Source organism: Propithecus coquereli, unplaced genomic scaffold (assembly GCF_000956105.1).
Source record: "Propithecus coquereli isolate 6110/MARCELLA unplaced genomic scaffold, Pcoq_1.0 Scaffold184, whole genome shotgun sequence".
NCBI lineage: Eukaryota > Metazoa > Chordata > Mammalia > Primates > Indriidae > Propithecus > Propithecus coquereli.
The window spans coordinates 1,204,225-1,222,675 of record NW_012143190.1 but is presented as its reverse complement, the minus strand read 5'-3'; the positions used below and the strand labels follow the sequence as shown (position 1 = coordinate 1,222,675).

Genomic DNA, 18,451 nt, shown 5'->3' with positions numbered 1-18,451 from the left:
CCCCTGCATTGTCCTCTATGGTCTGTGCAGAGTGATGGCTGGGGTCCCTTCATTGCCACCTCCCTGCACCCCTTCTATCCTCTGCCCCTCTCCCTGGCCCCATCCTCGAAAGTCCAGTAGAGATGTTCTCTCCAGTGCTGGGACTGCAGCCTCTAAGAATGCCTCCTTCATCTTGCTGTGTGGTATGGTACTCGCTCTTACCAGCCTCTCCCGCAGAGGCAGGCCCTGGGCTCATGTTGGCTCTGCTACATCCCCCCTGTCTACAACAGCACGTGGCTCAAGCAGCTGCTCAAATACTTGCTGAGGGAAGGAATGAGTGAATGGACAGATGGCTTTGGGGATCTGCAGTGGCTCGAGAAGACAAGGACATGGATTCAAGAAGGAAAAGGGAGGAATGGTCAGAGTTGTGCAGCAGTCATGGTGAGCGTCGCTATCCATAAACAGACTATAGAGGAGCCGGTGCCTGTGGGTAGGTCTTCATCAGGTCCCTGTTTATAAGATGCTGTTATATGCATTGTCTTAGTGAATCGTGGAGGGAGGAGAAAGGGCAGAGAGAGAAGAGGATGATCTGTTTTCTCCCACTTCCCTTTCAAACAGTTACATCTCCACTGAAAATGAATGCTTCTGAAGTTTTACTGTGAATGTGAAAGTTCTGTTGAAATCATTTATTGGCAAATATTAGAAGTGTTTTATTTGTTTGTTTGGGGCTTATTATTATTATTATTAATTTTTTTTAATAACAGGGATTCTCAAGAGCTCAGTGAGGGGAGCTAGTAGTGAGGCCGGATGAGGGGAGAGCCCGGAGAGTGCTTCTGTTCTGTCTAAACAGCCTTGCTGCCCTGGCTGAGAGAAGCTGTGTACACAGCTCTTCCCCTCGAATGTGTGGCGTGGTGAGCCCCAGTCATACACCTGGCCGTTGGTGGTACACACGCAGACACATAAAGCATCCTGGGGGAAGATTCGATGGACATGTAGGGGTAATCAAATGAAATAGAAGGCAATTTGTTTTTTTCCAAGTGAGGTGGGTGTGGAGGAATTAGGTAGAAGCTGACAGAGATATGCCAAAAACTGCTAAATTTAGCCTGGATTCAGGAAAGAAAGAGGTTAGAGAGGGGTGTATTGAGTAATTAGACCCATCACTGACAGCCCAAGTGATCATTTGACAAAGTTTGTGTGTAGTTGTCCCTGGGGAGAAATGTCACAGAACGGAAGTCTTTGGAAGGAGTGGGTCTGCTGAGGACGTGGAGTCTTTGGCACCATCAGATGCCAAAGATCCCACGCGCTGGGATGCTGGGGTCTGTTCCCTGCTGAGGGGAGGCTTTGAGGTGGAAATACATCGTGAAAGGCTAAGTGGGACACAGTCCCTGGAGATGGACCATGGTGTGTAGACAGGTGAGCAAACACAGCCAGGAGCTTCACTCCAGTTTGCACGGAGGGCCCTCCCAGGAAGCCAGGTCATATGGTGGTCCAAGGACTGTGTGTACCCTGGGCCACCCTGGCTGGTGTCTTTGGGGTTTGTGCCCCAGCTCAAAGCAATGCAGAAAACCCTTTTAATGTTAACTTTCCGGGGGGAAAGTGACCACACAGCACTGGAGTTGAGTTTCATGACAGACGCTCCTATCACCATGACCTGACCTGTGCCCACCCACAGCTGGGCGAATTTTGTCACTGTCTGAGAGAACACATGTGGCAGCCACATCAGGTCCTCACTTTGTGATTCCTGATGATCTAGCATGGGAAGAATAGTCACTGAGCAAGGCGTGGGAGACCAGAGTGTGGCGTGTATGTGGCCACCTTGTTGTGAGTCACCTAAAACATTGCCAGACGCAGTTCCACCCACGGAGGGGATAGACCATGAGCATCATCCACGAGGACATTGGAGATACTGGTTGTCAGGTCTAGCAGGTGGTGAGCGTGCATCAGATAGAATTTCACAGAAGCTAATGAGCACGTCTCTCACTCGAAGTGAACTTGTCTTTACAGACTTGTGAGCATAAGAGATGATGTAAGGCATGAATTCATTTTACAAAGTCAGAAGTGCTGGACTTGAAAAATGTTTCAGCCTGGAATTGGACAGATATTGCAGCCTCATTTTATAAGAGTTTATAAAAATAAATGGATAAGAAGTAAGTTAGTTTGGGGAACTGGAAAATCCAGTGGATTACCAGACATGGGTGATATTGCATACCGGGGAGGTGGTGGTTGGGGCGGGCTGTGTGCGGCACTGTCCCCCTAGCACGGCTCCTTGGCTGGCCCTGTAGGATGCTGGTGTCCACCTTGACCTTTTTGGCTCTGTCCGGATGGGATTATTTTCCCCACAGGGACCACTGATAAAGAAGTACTGTATGTTTTTAAAAAATGAAATCAAAGGGCAAATGGGATTTGTTACCTAACTATTAAATAACTTTGCAATTAAATTTATTAGTTTTTCCCCCATTGTCCCCACACAAAGTGAGGTACACCATTGTTCCTTTCTTTAAGAAATAATATGAAAAAACTACCTGACCGGCAGTCCACTGTGTGCTAGGCCAAGCATTTCATATGCATCGTGCCTCATTCATCCTCCCAGCAACCCTGGGTGGGGCCGTGCTTTGAATCCCATTGCATGACAAGGGAAATATGAAGGCTAAGAGAAATTAAGGAACTTCCCCAGAGTCCCTTTTCAATTAAACAGAGGAGCTGCGATTCAGATCTGGGTAGCCTGGCTCCAAGGCCCAGTATCTCCACTGCCAGGTTGAGTTCCCCTGCATTGTCCTCTATGGTCTGTGCAGAGTGATGGCTGGGGTCCCTTCATTGCCACCTCCCTGCACCCCTTCTATCCTCTGCCCCTCTCCCTGGCCCCATCCTCGAAAGTCCAGTAGAGATGTTCTCTCCAGTGCTGGGACTGCAGCCTCTAAGAATGCCTCCTTCATCTTGCTGTGTGGTATGGTACTCGCTCTTACCAGCCTCTCCCGCAGAGGCAGGCCCTGGGCTCATGTTGGCTCTGCTACATCCCCCCTGTCTACAACAGCACGTGGCTCAAGCAGCTGCTCAAATACTTGCTGAGGGAAGGAATGAGTGAATGGACAGATGGCTTTGGGGATCTGCAGTGGCTCGAGAAGACAAGGACATGGATTCAAGAAGGAAAAGGGAGGAATGGTCAGAGTTGTGCAGCAGTCATGGTGAGCATCGCTATCCATAAACAGACTATAGAGGAGCCGGTGCCTGTGGGTAGGTCTTCATCAGGTCCCTGTTTATAAGATGCTGTTATATGCATTGTCTTAGTGAATCGTGGAGGGAGGAGAAAGGGCAGAGAGAGAAGAGGATGATCTGTTTTCTCCCACTTCCCTTTCAAACAGTTACATCTCCACTGAAAATGAATGCTTCTGAAGTTTTACTGTGAATGTGAAAGTTCTGTTGAAATCATTTATTGGCAAATATTCTGTAAACCATAAATGTTAGCATGACAGGGATGAAGAGAAAAGCTGATGAAGTGCCTCCCTTGGGAGAGCAGAAATGGAGGCCAGCAGAGGTGCAGACAAAGTCCCACATGCCATTTTTAAAGGGCTATGTGAAAATAACTGCACGAAGCCCTATTTTTAGTTCACAAACCCAGATGTGCTTTGCAGCTGGGAAAGGGTGTCCCTCAAGTTATATTTTGGTGAAGTCATGATAGCTGCCTCATCGGTAGCTTCTTCATTTTTAATTGCTGGCGTGGGGTTGAGTCACAGAAGCAGAATGACAGTGTGTGTTTCTCTGTGTCTGTTTTTAATTGGTGTTGTTGAGTTTGGCCATTGATGCAGTTGGATTAAAGTTTTCTGTATCTGAGTGAACTGTGAACCTCCTGTCTCCGTAGGGCAAGCATAGGAGCGTGGTCACCAGCAGGCTTTTGAAGCCATTCTTGGGACGGGCATCAGGATGAAAGGAAGCCGAGATCGACTTTGGCTAAACTTCTCACCACCCATTACTGTCAGTCAGGGGCTGCGGAGTGATGGTGGGGTTAGTAGAGGGCTCAGGCCACCTCTGGGAGCATTGCTATCTCCGTCCTGTGTCCTTTTTTCCTTTAGGGGAAAGTGGGCAGAGGAGCTAGGAGTCGTTACTGATCACAGCTGGGCAGCATCATGGTGCTCCGGTTTCTGCCCCCTGCACCTCTGGGCTGGCTGTGCTTTCTCCCTCTCAGGCCTCCAGTTGCTGCTGGCACCCTGGAGCCCTGGTCCCAGCATCCTGAGTGACACAGGAGAGGTGTCAATTTTGGCAAAGGTGGGGACAAATGTAGAGAACAGATTTTTAAAATTGTGGTCAAATACACATAACATAAAATGTATCATTTTAACCATCTTTACGTGCACAGCTCAGTGGCATTAAGCACATTCACATTGTTGTGCAACCGTCACCACCATCCATCTCCAGAAAATTGTTTCATCTTCCCAAACGGACACTCTGTACCTGTTAAACGCCAACTCCCCCTCTCCCTGCCCCCAGCCCCTGGCACCCACCATTCTGCTTTCTGTCTCTGTGAATTTCACTGCTCTGGGGACTTCATATAAGTGGAACCACACACTATTTGTCCTTTGTGACGGGCTCACTTAGCATAATGTCCTGACGTTTCATCCCTGTTGTGGCATGTGTCAGAATCTCCTTCCTTTTTGAGGCTTAGTACTATTCCATGTGTGTATCTGCCACATTTCCTTTATCCACTCAACCATCAGTGGACACTGGGGCTGCTTCCACCCTTTGGCTGTTGTAAATAATGCTGCCATGAACATGGTGTGCAAATATCTTTGGAGACCCTGCTTTCAATTCTTTCGCGTATAGGAGATATTAATATTTATTTTTAAAGTGAAAATTTTGAAGATTAATTTCTCCAAAATATCTTTTAATTTCCCTAGAATAACTGCTCTCAAGTGAGGAGGTTTTAGGTATTAAAATCTGAGTTTCCAACATTTCTTTCATAAGGACAAAAATCTTTCTTTTTAAACCTTGCAGCTTCCTCCAACATCACCTTCCTTCATCAAGTAACCCCGAGCTGCAGCCCAGCACAGACCCGTCTTTCTGGGGAGCCTGGGAGGGGTCTGGCAGGAACCAGATGCCCTCACCCCCAGCTGAATTCTTTGGGGTGCTCAGTGTAGCTTTGTTCTCGGATCCAGATCCGTGGTGTAACCGGCCTGCCCAGGTGTGCTGTATGTAGCCACTGGTGCTGAAGGTCACGGACACACTCTACTCTTTACAAACAGAGCTGCTCTTTGCTGAGAGCAAATCTGGGCTTGTACCAGAGTGTCTCCCCACTGGCAGATTTTCCAGATGAGACTTTCGGAGGATAAGGCACCCTCTTACTCCCCCTATACCAGAAAAAAAAAGTAAACAGTGGGCCCACTAGTTTATGGCAATTAAAAATTTCTTTTTAAAAAATTTCGGAACCATCACAAACTTACAGAAAAGTCGAAGGTGTAGTACAAAACTTCGACCCATTGGAGAGAACGTTTTAGGTCTGGCCCCATCAGCCTTAGTACTCCAGGGTATCTTTCACAGGAACGAGGACAGTCTCTGCAGAACAGTACAGTGCAACCGTGGAAACCGGGCATTACCACTGGCTCCTTGCTGTCCTTTGATCCTCACTTCCAGTCGGTTTGCCAGTTGCTCAACAATAATCTTCACAGGAAAGGAACCCTGAGTGACCCAGCATAACCCCTGGGTTGCCCTGAGTCAGCAGGTCTGTTTAGCAGGGTTGGGGACTAGGGCAAGGCAAGTGACGGCTAGTTGGGGTGCAAAATATAAGGAGATGCCAAAAACCTCAGTAATCCAGATAAACATTTTAATGCAGTATTTTTTTAATTAAAATTCATAAAATCCATGATGAACAAAATATCAAAAATCTAAATAAAGCCACGTGCAGCGTGACTGATTTTCCCTTTGCCTGCGGCTCCCACGTGGCTTCGCACCGCACTGCTGTGTGCCCTGCCCCCGTTCCGCAGGGTTGTCTTCACTTATGCAACCTGGATGCTTTTGCATACTTGGCCAGCTCTTTTGCGGGGTGCCCCTCGTTTGGGTCTGTCTGCTGTTTCCTGGTGATGAGGTTCAGGTTGTGCCGTTTTGATGGGAGTATGGAGGAGGCGGCACTGTGTTCTTCATGCCGTGTCTGGTCGTGTGGCCCATGTTCTAGTTTATCCCATTACTGGTGACACTTCTGTTGAGCTCTCAATTAAGGTGTTTTCTACCAGGATTTACATTGTAAAGTTTCTCTTTTTGCTCTTATAATTAGTATTTTGTGGAAAGGTATTTTGAAATTATGTAAAAATAGATGTTCCTATAAATTTTTGAATTTATTATTAATTTGCTTAAATCCAGGGACTCATGGCTTCTTATTCACTGAATTATAACCCGTAAGAGTGATTATTTTTATGTTCACCTTGTCCCTGATTTGACCGGTGGGCACCCTTCAATCTGACCGCTAAGTCCTTTTTTTTGATGTGTCTCTAGAGCTCTCTGAACAGTGGTTTCTTGCTTTCTGTTAATAAATTATATTACAGGTTCTTCTTGCACTTTTGCTTCTCTAACCCTGGCATCAGCCATTTCTCCTCGGAGCCCTGGTTCCTTTTGGTAAGAAAATGGTTTTGCCAAGCCAAGATCTGGACTCCAGGTGGGCGCCTTGCTGTCGGGGTGTTGCTGCTCCCAGGCCTGTTCCGTGGGGAGAGAGGGGACTACATGCCTGTATCTGACACACACTCACACACGCACTCGGGTGTGTATTTATTTCTCTGTCTATATTGAAAACTGTGAATTTTCGTAGCTATCTAATTCCAAACCAACACCACAGAATTCTTTCTAGATTTTCCCCTTCTGTGTATCACCTCCTTCTCCAACAGTGAGCAACCTGGCTCCCTCGTGTATTAACGTATTTGATCAGTCTCCCGTGGGTAAGCAATATGCCACGTCCTCTGTCCACACGTTCCTGAATGGGCACCTCCTCACCCAGCTTGGACTCTGAAGCCCAGAGTGGGCTGCTCCTCACCTGCCGGGCTGCAGCGGTGCCTTGTTCTGGGCCACCCCAGGTCTCCCCTCAGCCCTCCCCACACATGCCATGTTGTGCCCCATGGGATGGCTGTAGGATGAAATTTTTCAGAAAGAAGAAGAGTTTTACACTTTACTTTTAAATAAAAAATGAATACTAAAGAGGCGTTGGGTTTAGGAATCTGGCAAAATGACTAATTCCAGACAGCCATAAAGAAACCTTTACCTAGTAAATGATATGAAATGGAGATCTTCAAAGTAAAGACTGTAAAGTTTTTTAGGTAGTTCTTCCTGGACATTAAAAATATAGTCTGAGGCCACATATATAAAGTAAACGTTCTCATCTGAAGCCAGACCGTTTGGTTTGGCAACTTAAAGGAAGAGAAATATGAAGTCTGCTAAGTAAAAATTAATGATTTTTCAGGAATTTGTAGGAAGTTGAGCAGCTTAATTGCCCTGTTTGGGTGGATACGTGAAAAAAGTAATTTTAGGGGACTGGGAAATTGTGCAATGTAACTTGGGTCAGGATTGTAATTATTGCAATAACAGAATGTTGCTATGTGTATATGTGACTGAAATGGGAAGCGGTTTTTAAAAAATGCTTTAAAAACATAACAACAAAATGTCCATTCTGTCTCTCCTTCTGGATTTCCTTAATTATAAATACCAGGTAACCCAGAACTGGCTAAATATAGGTTCAGTGGTCATCTATATTTATAACTTTTTCAGGCGGAAGTCACCAGAGCAATGCAGAATTAATTTGGTGTGTAGGTTTTTATAGGCTCTAATTAGTTATGTTTTTCTTAAGCAGACCAACTGGGATCGATAACATTATATAACTGAACCCAGACGACCGCGACTTTCAGACATAGAGTCTTCCCAGAAGCTAAGGCCCTCAGAAGATGCCGGCCCGAGGACAGGCGAGTGGCTCCGGAAGCCGGCAGGCTGCAGCTGCAGAGCGGATGGGGCTTGGAACATCTGTTTCCAGCCAAGGGCAGGCTTTGGGAGTGATAAAGTGAATAGTTTTTTGCAAAGTCAGAAGTACCATCTGCAGCCCATTCATTTCTGAGACCTTGAATTGTGACATTCTGTGGCCACTTATCAGCTGTTCCCTGAGGCAGGGTGTAGCTGGGCTGGCTTGAGGGTGGGGTGGCGTGTTGTTTTTTTTTTTTTTTTGCTGTGTGTCGACTGACCAAAGTATGCATGCACTGAGCCAACCCCCCACCCAAAACCCAGCTTTGCTGGCTGCAGGGCTTACAGATTGCACCTGTGTCTGCAGTCACGCCCATTGGAGAGCTGAGTGGGTGTGTGGACCTTTGGAACCATCTGATGTCATTTGGGGTATATTGGCATGCTCTTCAGTGGCTTTGCTGCCAAACATGCTAAATCAGATGGGACTCTCCTCCATTCCTTAGGATCTTTAAAAAGCGCTGTGTTCTCTTCCTTCAAGAAGGCAGGGTGAGGCCAAGCTGGCAGCAGCCACTGGAATCTAGCAGACCTCATACCTGCCCTCTCTAAAGAGGAAAGGGATTTGAAGCTGGCTAGACTTGCATGTAAGGAAAAAACATGCCCTTCCCTTGTTTGGCTTTGCAAACTGTTTATGTTCCTCCCCACCTGTGGGCCCCCAGTGCCTTCCCCTCCACAGCTGGGTGTGAATGAAGAACGCAGGGCCACTTGAGTGGAGTGCAGAGCAGGGCATGGCCTGCCTCAAATCTTCAGACCAGAGAGTTCGGGGGGAGGTGGGGGCTTTGCTCAGACCTCACAGCTGGCAGGTGTCTGCCTGACTCCACAGTCTGCACTTCTGGCCTCAGGCTGTGCAGGGAAGGTGACTAAGGGAGAGCCCGCAGGCAAGACAGCAGTGCCTTGGCTGGAGCACTGGGGGTTCATTTGCCCCCTCTGGACTCAGGACCACACTAGACAACTGCATACAGGTGGAATGAAGAGACCTGTGTGTCTTCCAGTGGCATTTGGAGCCCGAAGTCTGTTCATTTCACCAAACTTTGTTTGAGCTCCTTCTGTGTACCAGATGCTGCCGGGACCTGAGGATTGATTGACAGAGGACATAGGTCCTGCCCTTGAGAGCTTACAATGGAGGGAGGGAAAGGGAGGGCGTGATAGCCACGTGTGGGCAGACTGGGCCTGGGAGGTCCGGCAGGGCTTCCTAGAGGCAGTGACAGCTGAGGTGATGGTTAAACACAGAGTAGGAGTTCGTCTTGTTGGTGTGAGGGGACTGGCTTGAGCAGGCACGGGTGTGAAACAGCGAGTGAGGGCAGGGTACCTCACTGGATAACAGAAGACGATGCAGGCAGGGGCCAGGCCTATGGCTGGAGAAGGTGGCCTGGCCCAGTCGTGGGGACCTTCACATGCCCCGTAAGGGCTCATGCTTTATCCTCTAAGACGAGGAGGAGCCGGAGAGGGACTGTCAGTAGTACAGAAGAGACTAAGAGGCCAGACAGGGTCCGAGCAGAGGGGTGGGGGTGCCCGCACTAGGGCGGGGTGACAGGTAGAGCGGGTTTGGGAACTGTTTAAGAGTCACATTGGGAGGATTTGGTGGTGCCTTTCACCAAGACCAGGAACTCCTCGGGAGGAGAAACAGATTTGGGGTGGGGGTGGCGAGGGGTGCAGTGATGCGGGTGCTGCCCTAGTTGCGGTGGAAGTTGTCTGCTGATCCACATGCTCTGCCTGGACCCAGGGGACAAAGATGGTGAGGATGTGGCCCAGCCCCAGGATGATTCAGCCGTTACGGGGCAGCTCCATAGAGGAGACGATAAGACGTTGAGCCTGGAAGGCTGGCGGGGATTGGCCAGAAGGAAGGCCTTCTCGAAAGGGCCGTCCTCTCGGTATGTGACACAGTCCCTGGACACAGCTCAGCTTCTCCTGGGGCCCCCTCCCCAGAATGCACATGCCCAGCAGCAGTTCAGACCTCTGGAGCCAGGACCTCCATCTAGCGTCAAGCCCTGGCCCCAGCGGGTTTTCTGGAGCTGCTCCGGTGATTCTGGCGTGTACCAAGGTGGTGAGCCACAGATCCGGGGGTTCTGAGTCTGGGCAGCCCAAACCCAGCAGTGGCCCCAGGAGGCCCACTTGGATGTGAGAGCTGTGGGAAGACCAAGGACTTGCCCAGTGTGTTTCAGAGCCATTTATTTATGAGCCTTGCATAAATACACACATGAATACATATATACATATACAGGCACATGCACATCTGTGTACACACACATCTGAATACATACAGTCGGCCCTCTGTATCCGCGAGTTCTGCATCTGTGGATTTAACTAACCTTGGATCAAAAATGTATGTATATTTTTAAAAAGGATGTTGCATGTACTTTTTTTCTTGTCATTATTCCCTAAACAGTATAACAACTATTTACATAGCATTTACATTGTATTAGGTATTGTAAGTAATGTAAAGATGATTGAAAATGTATGGAAGGATGTGCATAGGTTTGTGCAAATATACTATGCCATTTTTTGTTTTCTTTTTTTAATTTAAAAATTTTAAAACATTTTTATAGATTAAGGGAGTACAAGTGCGGTTTTGTTACATGGATATAGTGGGGAGTTGTGAAGTCTGGGCTTATAGTGTAACCATCACCCAAATAGTGTATGTTATACCATTAAGTGATTTTTCATCCCTTACCCCCCCACCCTCTCACCCTTCCAAGTCTCCAATGTCTGTTATGCTACTCTGTGTCCGTGTGTGCACATCATTTAACTCCCACTTGTAGGTGAGAACATGTTGTATTTAACTTGCTGTTTCTGAGTTATTTCACTTAAGATAATTGCCTCCAGTTCTATCTATGTTGCTACAAAAGACATTTCATTCTTTTTCATGGCTGAGTAGTATTCCATGGTGTGTGTGTGTGTGTGTGTGTGTATATATATATACCACATTGTTTTATCCTGTCATCAGTTGATGGACACTAAGGTTGATTCCCTATCTTTGCTATTGCGAGTAGTGCTGCCATAAACATAAGAATGCAGGTGTCTTTTCCATGTAATGATAATGATTTATTTTCCTTTGGGTATATGCCCAGTAGTGAGATTGCTGGATTGGTTGGTAGTTCTATTTTTAGTTCTTTGAGAAATCTTCGTACTGTTTTCCATAGAGGTTGTACTAATTTACATACCCACCAATAGTGTGTAATAGTTCCCTTTTCTTTGCATTCTTGCCAACCTATGTCATTTTTTGACTTTTTAACAATAGCCATTCTGACTTCTGTAAATGGTATCTCATTGTGGTTTTAATTTGCATGTCTTTGATGACTAGTGCTGTGGAGCATTTTTCATAGCTTATTGGCCATTTGTATGTTTTCTTTAGAAAATGTTCATGTCCTCTGCCCACTTTTTTTTTTTTTTTGAGACAGAGTCTCGCTTTGTTGCCCAGGCTAGAGTGAGTGCCGTGACGTCAGCCTAGCTCACAGCAACCTCAAACTCCTGGGCTCAAGCGATCCTTCTGCCTCAGCCTCTCAAGTAGCTGGGACTACAGGCATGCGCCACCATGCCTGGCTAATTTTTTTCTGTATATTTTTAGCTGTCCAATTAATTTCTTTCTATTTTTGGTAGAGACGGGGTCTCACTCTTGCTCAGGCTGGTCTCGAACTCCTGAGCTCAAACAATCCTCCCGCCTCGGCCTCCCAGAGTGCTAGGATTACAGGCGTGAGCCACCGCGCCCGGCCTCTGCCCACTTTTTAATGGGATCCTTTGGAGTTTTTTTGTTGTTGAGTTGTTTGATTCCTTGTACATCCTGGATCAGATCCTTTGTCAGATGCATAGTTTGTGAGTATTTTTTCTCATTCTGTAGGTTGTCTGTTTGTTGATTATTATATTTCTTTTGCTGTGCAAACCTTTTTAGTTTAATTAAGTCCCATTTGTGGGATTTTGTTTAGGTTGCATTTGGTTTTGAATTCTTTTCATAGGCCAACGTCCAGAAGGGGTTTTTCTAGATTTTCTTCTAGAATTTTTACAGTTCGAAGTATTACATTTAAGTCTTTAATCCATCTTGAGTTACTTTTTGAATGCGGTGAGAGATAGGGATCCAATTTCATTTATCTGCATATGGCTATCCAGTTTTCCCAGCATTATTTATTGAATAGGATGTCCCTTCCCCACTGTGTGTTGTCATCCTTGTCAAAGATCAGTTGGCTGTGGGTGTGTGGCTTTATTTCTGAGTTCTCTATTCTGTTCCATTGGTCTATGTGTCTGTTTTTATACCATTACCATGCTGTTTTAGTTACTATAGCCTTGTAGTATTAATATAATTTGAAGTCAGGTAATGTGATGCCTCCAGCTTTGTTCTTTTTCTTAGGATTGCTTTGGTATTTGGGCTCTTTTTCATTCTATATGAATGTTAGGGTTGTTTTTTCTTATTCTGTAAAAAATGATGTTGGTATTTTGATAGAAATTATGTTGACTCTGTAGATCGCTGTGGGCTGTATGATCATTTTAATAATATTGATTCTTCCAATCTGTGAGCATGGAATGCTTTTCCATTTGTTTATGTCATCTATAATTTCTTTCATCAGTGTTTTATAGTTTTCCTTATGGAAATCTTTCACCTCCTTGGTTAAATATATTCCTACGTGTTTTTTTGTAGCTATTATAAGTGGAATTGATTTATTGATTTGTTTTTCAGCTCGATCATTATTGGTATATAGAAATGCTACTGATTTCTGTACATTGCTTTTGTATCCTGAAGCTTTACTGAATTCATTTATCAAATCTAGAAGTCTTTGGCACAATGAATAATGTGTCTGAGTACAGATCAGCAGATTCTATGCCATTCTATATAAGGAACTGGAACATCCATGGATTTTGGTATCTGGAGGGGGTCCTGGAACCAATCCCCCATGGATACCGAGGGACAAATGCATGCATATATATATAAAAACACACATCCATATACATACACAGGTACAAATATATACAGACAGATATATATGTACATGCGACGTATGTATCTCCCATGATTTCTGTATTGGAATGAAGGAAAGGGAACACTTGGTGAGGTACTAGCTCTATATGAGAGAACCTGCTGCTGAGGACAGGACCAGGTGCTTGGAATCCCCCACGGCAACTAGTGGTCTTGACTGTGCCAAGACACAAAAAGCGTAAGATGGTTAAGAATCCTGACTATGCAGGCCAGGCATAGTAGCTCATGTCTGTAATCCCAAAACCTTGGGAGGCCGAGGCCAGAGGATTGCTTGAGGCCAGGAGTTTGAGACCAGCCTGGGCAACATAGCAAGACCCCGTTTCTACTAAAAATAAAAAAATTAGATAGGCATGGTGGCACACACCGGTTGCCCTAACTACTTGGGAGGCTGAGGCAGGAGGATCGCTTGAGCCCAGGAGTTTGAGGCTGCAGTGAGTGATCATGCTACTGCACTCCAGCCTGGGCAATGGAGTGAGACTGTCTCAAAGATAAATGAATAAAAGAATCCTGGCTGTGCTATTGGCTACATGTTTGGTCTTGAATAATTTCACTGCTCTGTGCCTTGGTTTCCCTATCTGCAAGATGAGAATAATCATCACATCTACCCCCAGGGTTGTTGTGGGAATTAAACTTGTGAATTCATCTGAACTCTAAGCTTGCTGCCTGGAACGGGGTGTGTGCTCAGCAAGCATCAACTGCTCTTGCTCTGAGCCAGGAGCACTCAGTAAAAGTCGGGGAGCTCTGGCTGGAGGACAGGAGAAGGAGGGCAAATTGCTATTGCCTATGAACTCTGTACCCTTTGTACCTTCCATATTTTGTATCGTGTGCCTATATTACTTAGATGTTTTTAAATGTCTAATAAAACGTCCTGTTAAAGAGAATTACAGTGCATTCAACTTTCCTCACTTTGAGTTCTTTGATCTCATTTCTTTCATTGTTCTCATTGCGAATAGTTAGCAAGGCTTTTTAATGATGTGTTAATGATGTTACGAGTTTTATCAACTAATGTGTATAATTACATATCAATGTTGAGTAAAGAGACGTGAGGATTCTGTATTCAGCAAATTATTTATTTTCTTGAATGGTGCACTAAGAGGCTGGCTCTAATTAATGCATTGTGAAAATACCATGGCATGAAAGAGAACAGGAACATATTGAAATTGTATGTTGCGACTTAAAAATACAATGCCTTCCAGACCAGTGGTCAGATTCATTGATGCAGAGCAGATGGAGGGCTGGGGGACTGAGCAAGCCTGGGGAACAGCCTGGGATGGTAAATGCAGAGTTTCTGTTCTTGAGGAGGGGACAGAGGAGGAGGTTGACAGGACCCTCCAATAGCAGCATTCCGTAGAAGCCATTGCTCTGCGTTGATAAAGGCAGGCTGCTCAGACACTGGCTTGAGAAGGGGTACATAGAACCCCTGAGTCACAATCCCAGGAGCAGAGGCAATGCCTGGCATAGACACTGTCCCAGGCTGTGGCTGAGTGACAGCAGCTCAGAATGGCTAGGCTGCTGAGCCAGGAGGAACACCTACTTTAATATCAATGCAAATGTCAAGTAAAATCAGAATATCAGAATATTTTTCCTGAGAAGATTACCTTGAATGTAAAAAGTCTTTATGCCACCCTCTCCCAGCTTTCCGGTCTATTCTTCTGAGTCCAGCCCCTGTCAATTTGACCCTGAAAGTGTACCAAAAGTGTAGCAATAATCTTACACCCTATTTTGTGTATCTGTAAGTCATTTGGTGTCAAATGTTGTCACCTGCTTGTCTGTGGGCAGAATGGGGAGATTGTTGGTTCAGGAATTGGGAGCCCCACAGTGTGACATTGGGCTTAACCTCCCTGGGTCTTGGTCTCTCCATCTGTAAAATGGGGCCATCTCTGTGATTCTTTCTGACACCCCAATCTGTGAGTGAGGGCCAGGGGGCAGTTGGGATGAACTGCATGTCGAACCAGGCCAATAGCCACATCCCATGAGTGACCGACCCTGTCCAAGCCTGGGGCCCTCACAATCTGGCATCCTGTCCTCCTTCCCCAGGAAGGCCCCCCAAGAGCTGAAGAAGCAGCCTCCTGAGTTGGGGAAGGGCATAGCTGGGGTGAATGCCAAGAGGCAGGAAATGGCTGCGTCATAAATGCCGCATCATTCCAGCTCGTGCTCCAGGTGCCGTCAGCTGCCCCTGCCTCTTGCTCTGCCACCCCTGATTCTCTTTAGCCTTTCGCCCACCATGAAAACCTCACATTCCTGACCTGATGCCTGTAGAGAGGGTGGGGAGAAAAAGGAGGGAGGGCAGAGGGCAGGACAGCATGGGTCACACAGAAAGGTGTGGCCTCCTGGGGCATCTGGCAAGGAAAGTTCGAGAGAAAGGACAGCTTGGTGACTAAATGAGATGCTGAAGGTCTAGGATTGCAGCTGTACCTATGCTTATAAAACAGAGTCCCTCAGTGTATGGACTGCTAGTTCCCGACCTGAGAGAACTCATGCTTGACATCAAGACTTGGTGGACTCCCAGAATACCCCCAACAGTGAATGCTCTACCTCATAGGTTGGCAAGCCTTTTTTGTAAAGTTCACATGTGAAGTATTTTAGATTTGTGGGCTATGGAGTCTCTGTTGCAACTACTCAGCTCTGCTATTGTAGTATTACAAAATATTGTAATAATATTGTAGTATTAGTAATACGAAAGCAGCCATCAACAGTAGGTAAATGAATGGGTAGGGCTCTGTTTCAATAAAACTATATCAAAAAATAGGAGGTGGGTACATACACAAAAGAATTAAAAGCAGGGACACAAATAGATATTTGCACACCCATGTTCACAGCAGCACTATTCATAATAGCCAAAAGGTAGAAGCAACCTAAGTGTCCAGCAGTGGATAATTGGATAACCACAATGTGGTGTATGCATATGATGGAATATTAATCAGCCTTAAAAAGCAAGGAAGGAGATTCTGGCACATGCTACAACATGGATGAACCTTGAGGACATTGTGCTAAGTGAAATAAGCCAGTCTCAAAAGGACAAATGTTATGTCATTTCACTAGAGTGGTCAGATTCCAGCTTCTTCTGCAGCTGGCTTTGCAAGGGCAGAATGGTGGCCTTGACTGGTGTCCCCTTCTCCCATGCAGTGGGAGTAGCCCTCCCTAGACTCTCAACCCCCATGCTGAGCAGGACATAAGTGTCCAAACAGATGTGGTGCTGGCCACTGCTGCTCCCAGAGGCAGTTTGCCTCGTCAGTGCCGTGGGAACTGTCTGTTCCTTTACTGGATTGCTTGAGGAGAACAGTTACTGTTAGCCCAGACCCTGTTGACCATTGCTAAGGAGGATCATGGCAGCCCAGAGGCAGAGGGCTGGACAGCCTTAGGACTGGCCTTCGAAGAGAGGGATGGCTACCTCTAGCCTGGATCAGCGGCCCAAAGACGAGGTGCTATCCTGAATGGCTTCCAGAGCTACCTTGACATGGGCTTGCTAAGGGTCAGCAGTTTGCAATGAATCCATTCCTTCGCCACCAAGTCTCATTCTACTCTTAGTTTCTTCATGTCCCTGAATGGGAATTGACTTGAATGCCCAGAGTTAAAAGACCAAAAGTTGTGTAACATGTCCCAGGGATGGTGGCAGCTTATAAGCAAACATGTTGATTAAACACTGCTGTAAGTTAAGACTCCATGATTGCCTCTGTGGCTAAATAACAGCTGTAGCGTGCGTTGGGAGGAGCCTTTTGCCACATGTAGCAATTAACTTTGTTGAGGAAGTGAACAAGGTGACTTACCTGTAGGAAAAAAAATAAAAGTGCTTGTGCACAAAATAGGGCAGGAATAATGAGGTTTGCAATGGCAGAAAAATGTCTTGAGGTAGAAAATGAACTGAGAATCGGAATGGCGGAAAACCACTTATTGAGACTTTGCTACCTGCTGGGCACTCTGCTAGCTCTTTCACACATGTATATCTCATTCAAATCTTGGAGCAACCCTTCAAGGTGGTAGTTATTACTCTCATGAGGAAACTTAAGAGGTAAGCCCAGGTCACCCAGTAGGAAGGGGTCAAGTTAGGTGCAAACCTGGATTTGGCCCAAATCCAAAGCATCCCAGACCCAGAGAGGTAATGGAGGTGGCTTGGAGAGGATCCAGAGAGAATCCCAGCTCTCACACCATTTTTTGAGCACCCACTAGGTTCTGGGCACTAAATCAGGCACTTACGTAGATAATACCTATTTTCATCTTCTTGACCATCTTAGTATTTGATGTTCTGTGGCTGTAAGTGACAGAAACACACTGGAGCAAGCTTAAGTGAAAAAGGAGGGTCTTTATTTCAAAGACAAAGGGGTGTTTCCTAAGCCCAGGAACAGGAGGCAGCAAGACAGCCAAGATTGCTGGAAAGGAGACCTGGGAGGTCGAAAAGAGTCTGGAGGGCTCTCTTTTGTACACCTGCCTTAACTTCTTGTGCAAAGATATGGAAATAGCCACTCACGGCATCCAAGTTCCTCCACATCTCTGCTTGGGCCGGTCAACTCTTTTGAAGTGAGGTCATAGCGGACAAAATGGCTGTGACTGAGTTGGGGGCATCCAAGGGGTTGTTGTCAGTGGGGTATTCATTGGTCCTACTTAACTCCAAGGGCTTTACCCTCATTTTACACATAAGGAATGAGATTCACGGGGGTTGAAAATCCTCGCCCAAGGTCACATAGCAAATGGCAGGGAGCGGGGAGGACAGGGTTTGGACCAAATTTGTCTGAATAAAACCCTATATTCATAACCACCACATAGAATTACTCTAGAGGACAATTAGTCTTTAAATTCATCTTTAATCAGAAGCTGGAAAAGAAACTAGGATGATTTAGCCCGAGAAAGGCAACTTGAGAGTGTCTATAATATTCAGTCCATCTTTATTTAAAAAGTTTTTTTTGAGGTTGGTGATTAACTAGCAATTTTCTACGGCCAGTGAAATTTAGAACGGGAATCAGGCCTCAGAGAACGATGTCTCGGTGCTCAAGAGCTGTCAGACAGGAGGGCACATTGGTGCTGCGGGGAGAGCCACATGGCTGCTCTTGGTTCCCTGCAGCCTTCAAGCCGAAATCTGTGCTGACGAACTGCCCCTGGCAGAAAATCGGGACACCCGGGGGTTTAGATGTTCTGATCTGACCCTTTCACAATCCCCACGCAGATGGATCTGCGTGTTTTCTTTGGCTTCCTTGTTGCAGTTGAGAGCGAGTGTTCGTTTCTTCGATATTTCAGTTTACCCATGGGGTGGAAAGGATGGAGTTTGTTTATAAATGAGTATTTTGGTATAGACCTGACTTGACACTAACTTAGCTACTTCAGGGATACTTGACCCTAAAAGAACATTAATTTCTGTCTAAAAGACTTGGCCAAGATAGTGCAAACTTTCAATGATATTAATCCACTACAAGATTTGGTGGTGTGTGTGCTTCATGGGAAACGTTACTTAGTGGTGTTTATCTAAAAAGGAATCTCTAAATATCTACCTTCACGTTCATAAACACGGAACACATGCAGGAGATGTGAGGCGGGAGCATG

The 18,451-nt window shown here is 46.1% G+C and overlaps 1 protein-coding gene across 1 annotated transcript in view; it reads left to right on the top strand.

Moving 5' to 3' along the window:
* Window positions 1-18,451, top strand: part of PCSK6 (proprotein convertase subtilisin/kexin type 6) — a gene marked incomplete at its 5' end in the record, with an annotated part of 167,897 nt that overhangs the window by 29,175 nt on the left and 120,271 nt on the right. The window lies entirely within an intron of this gene.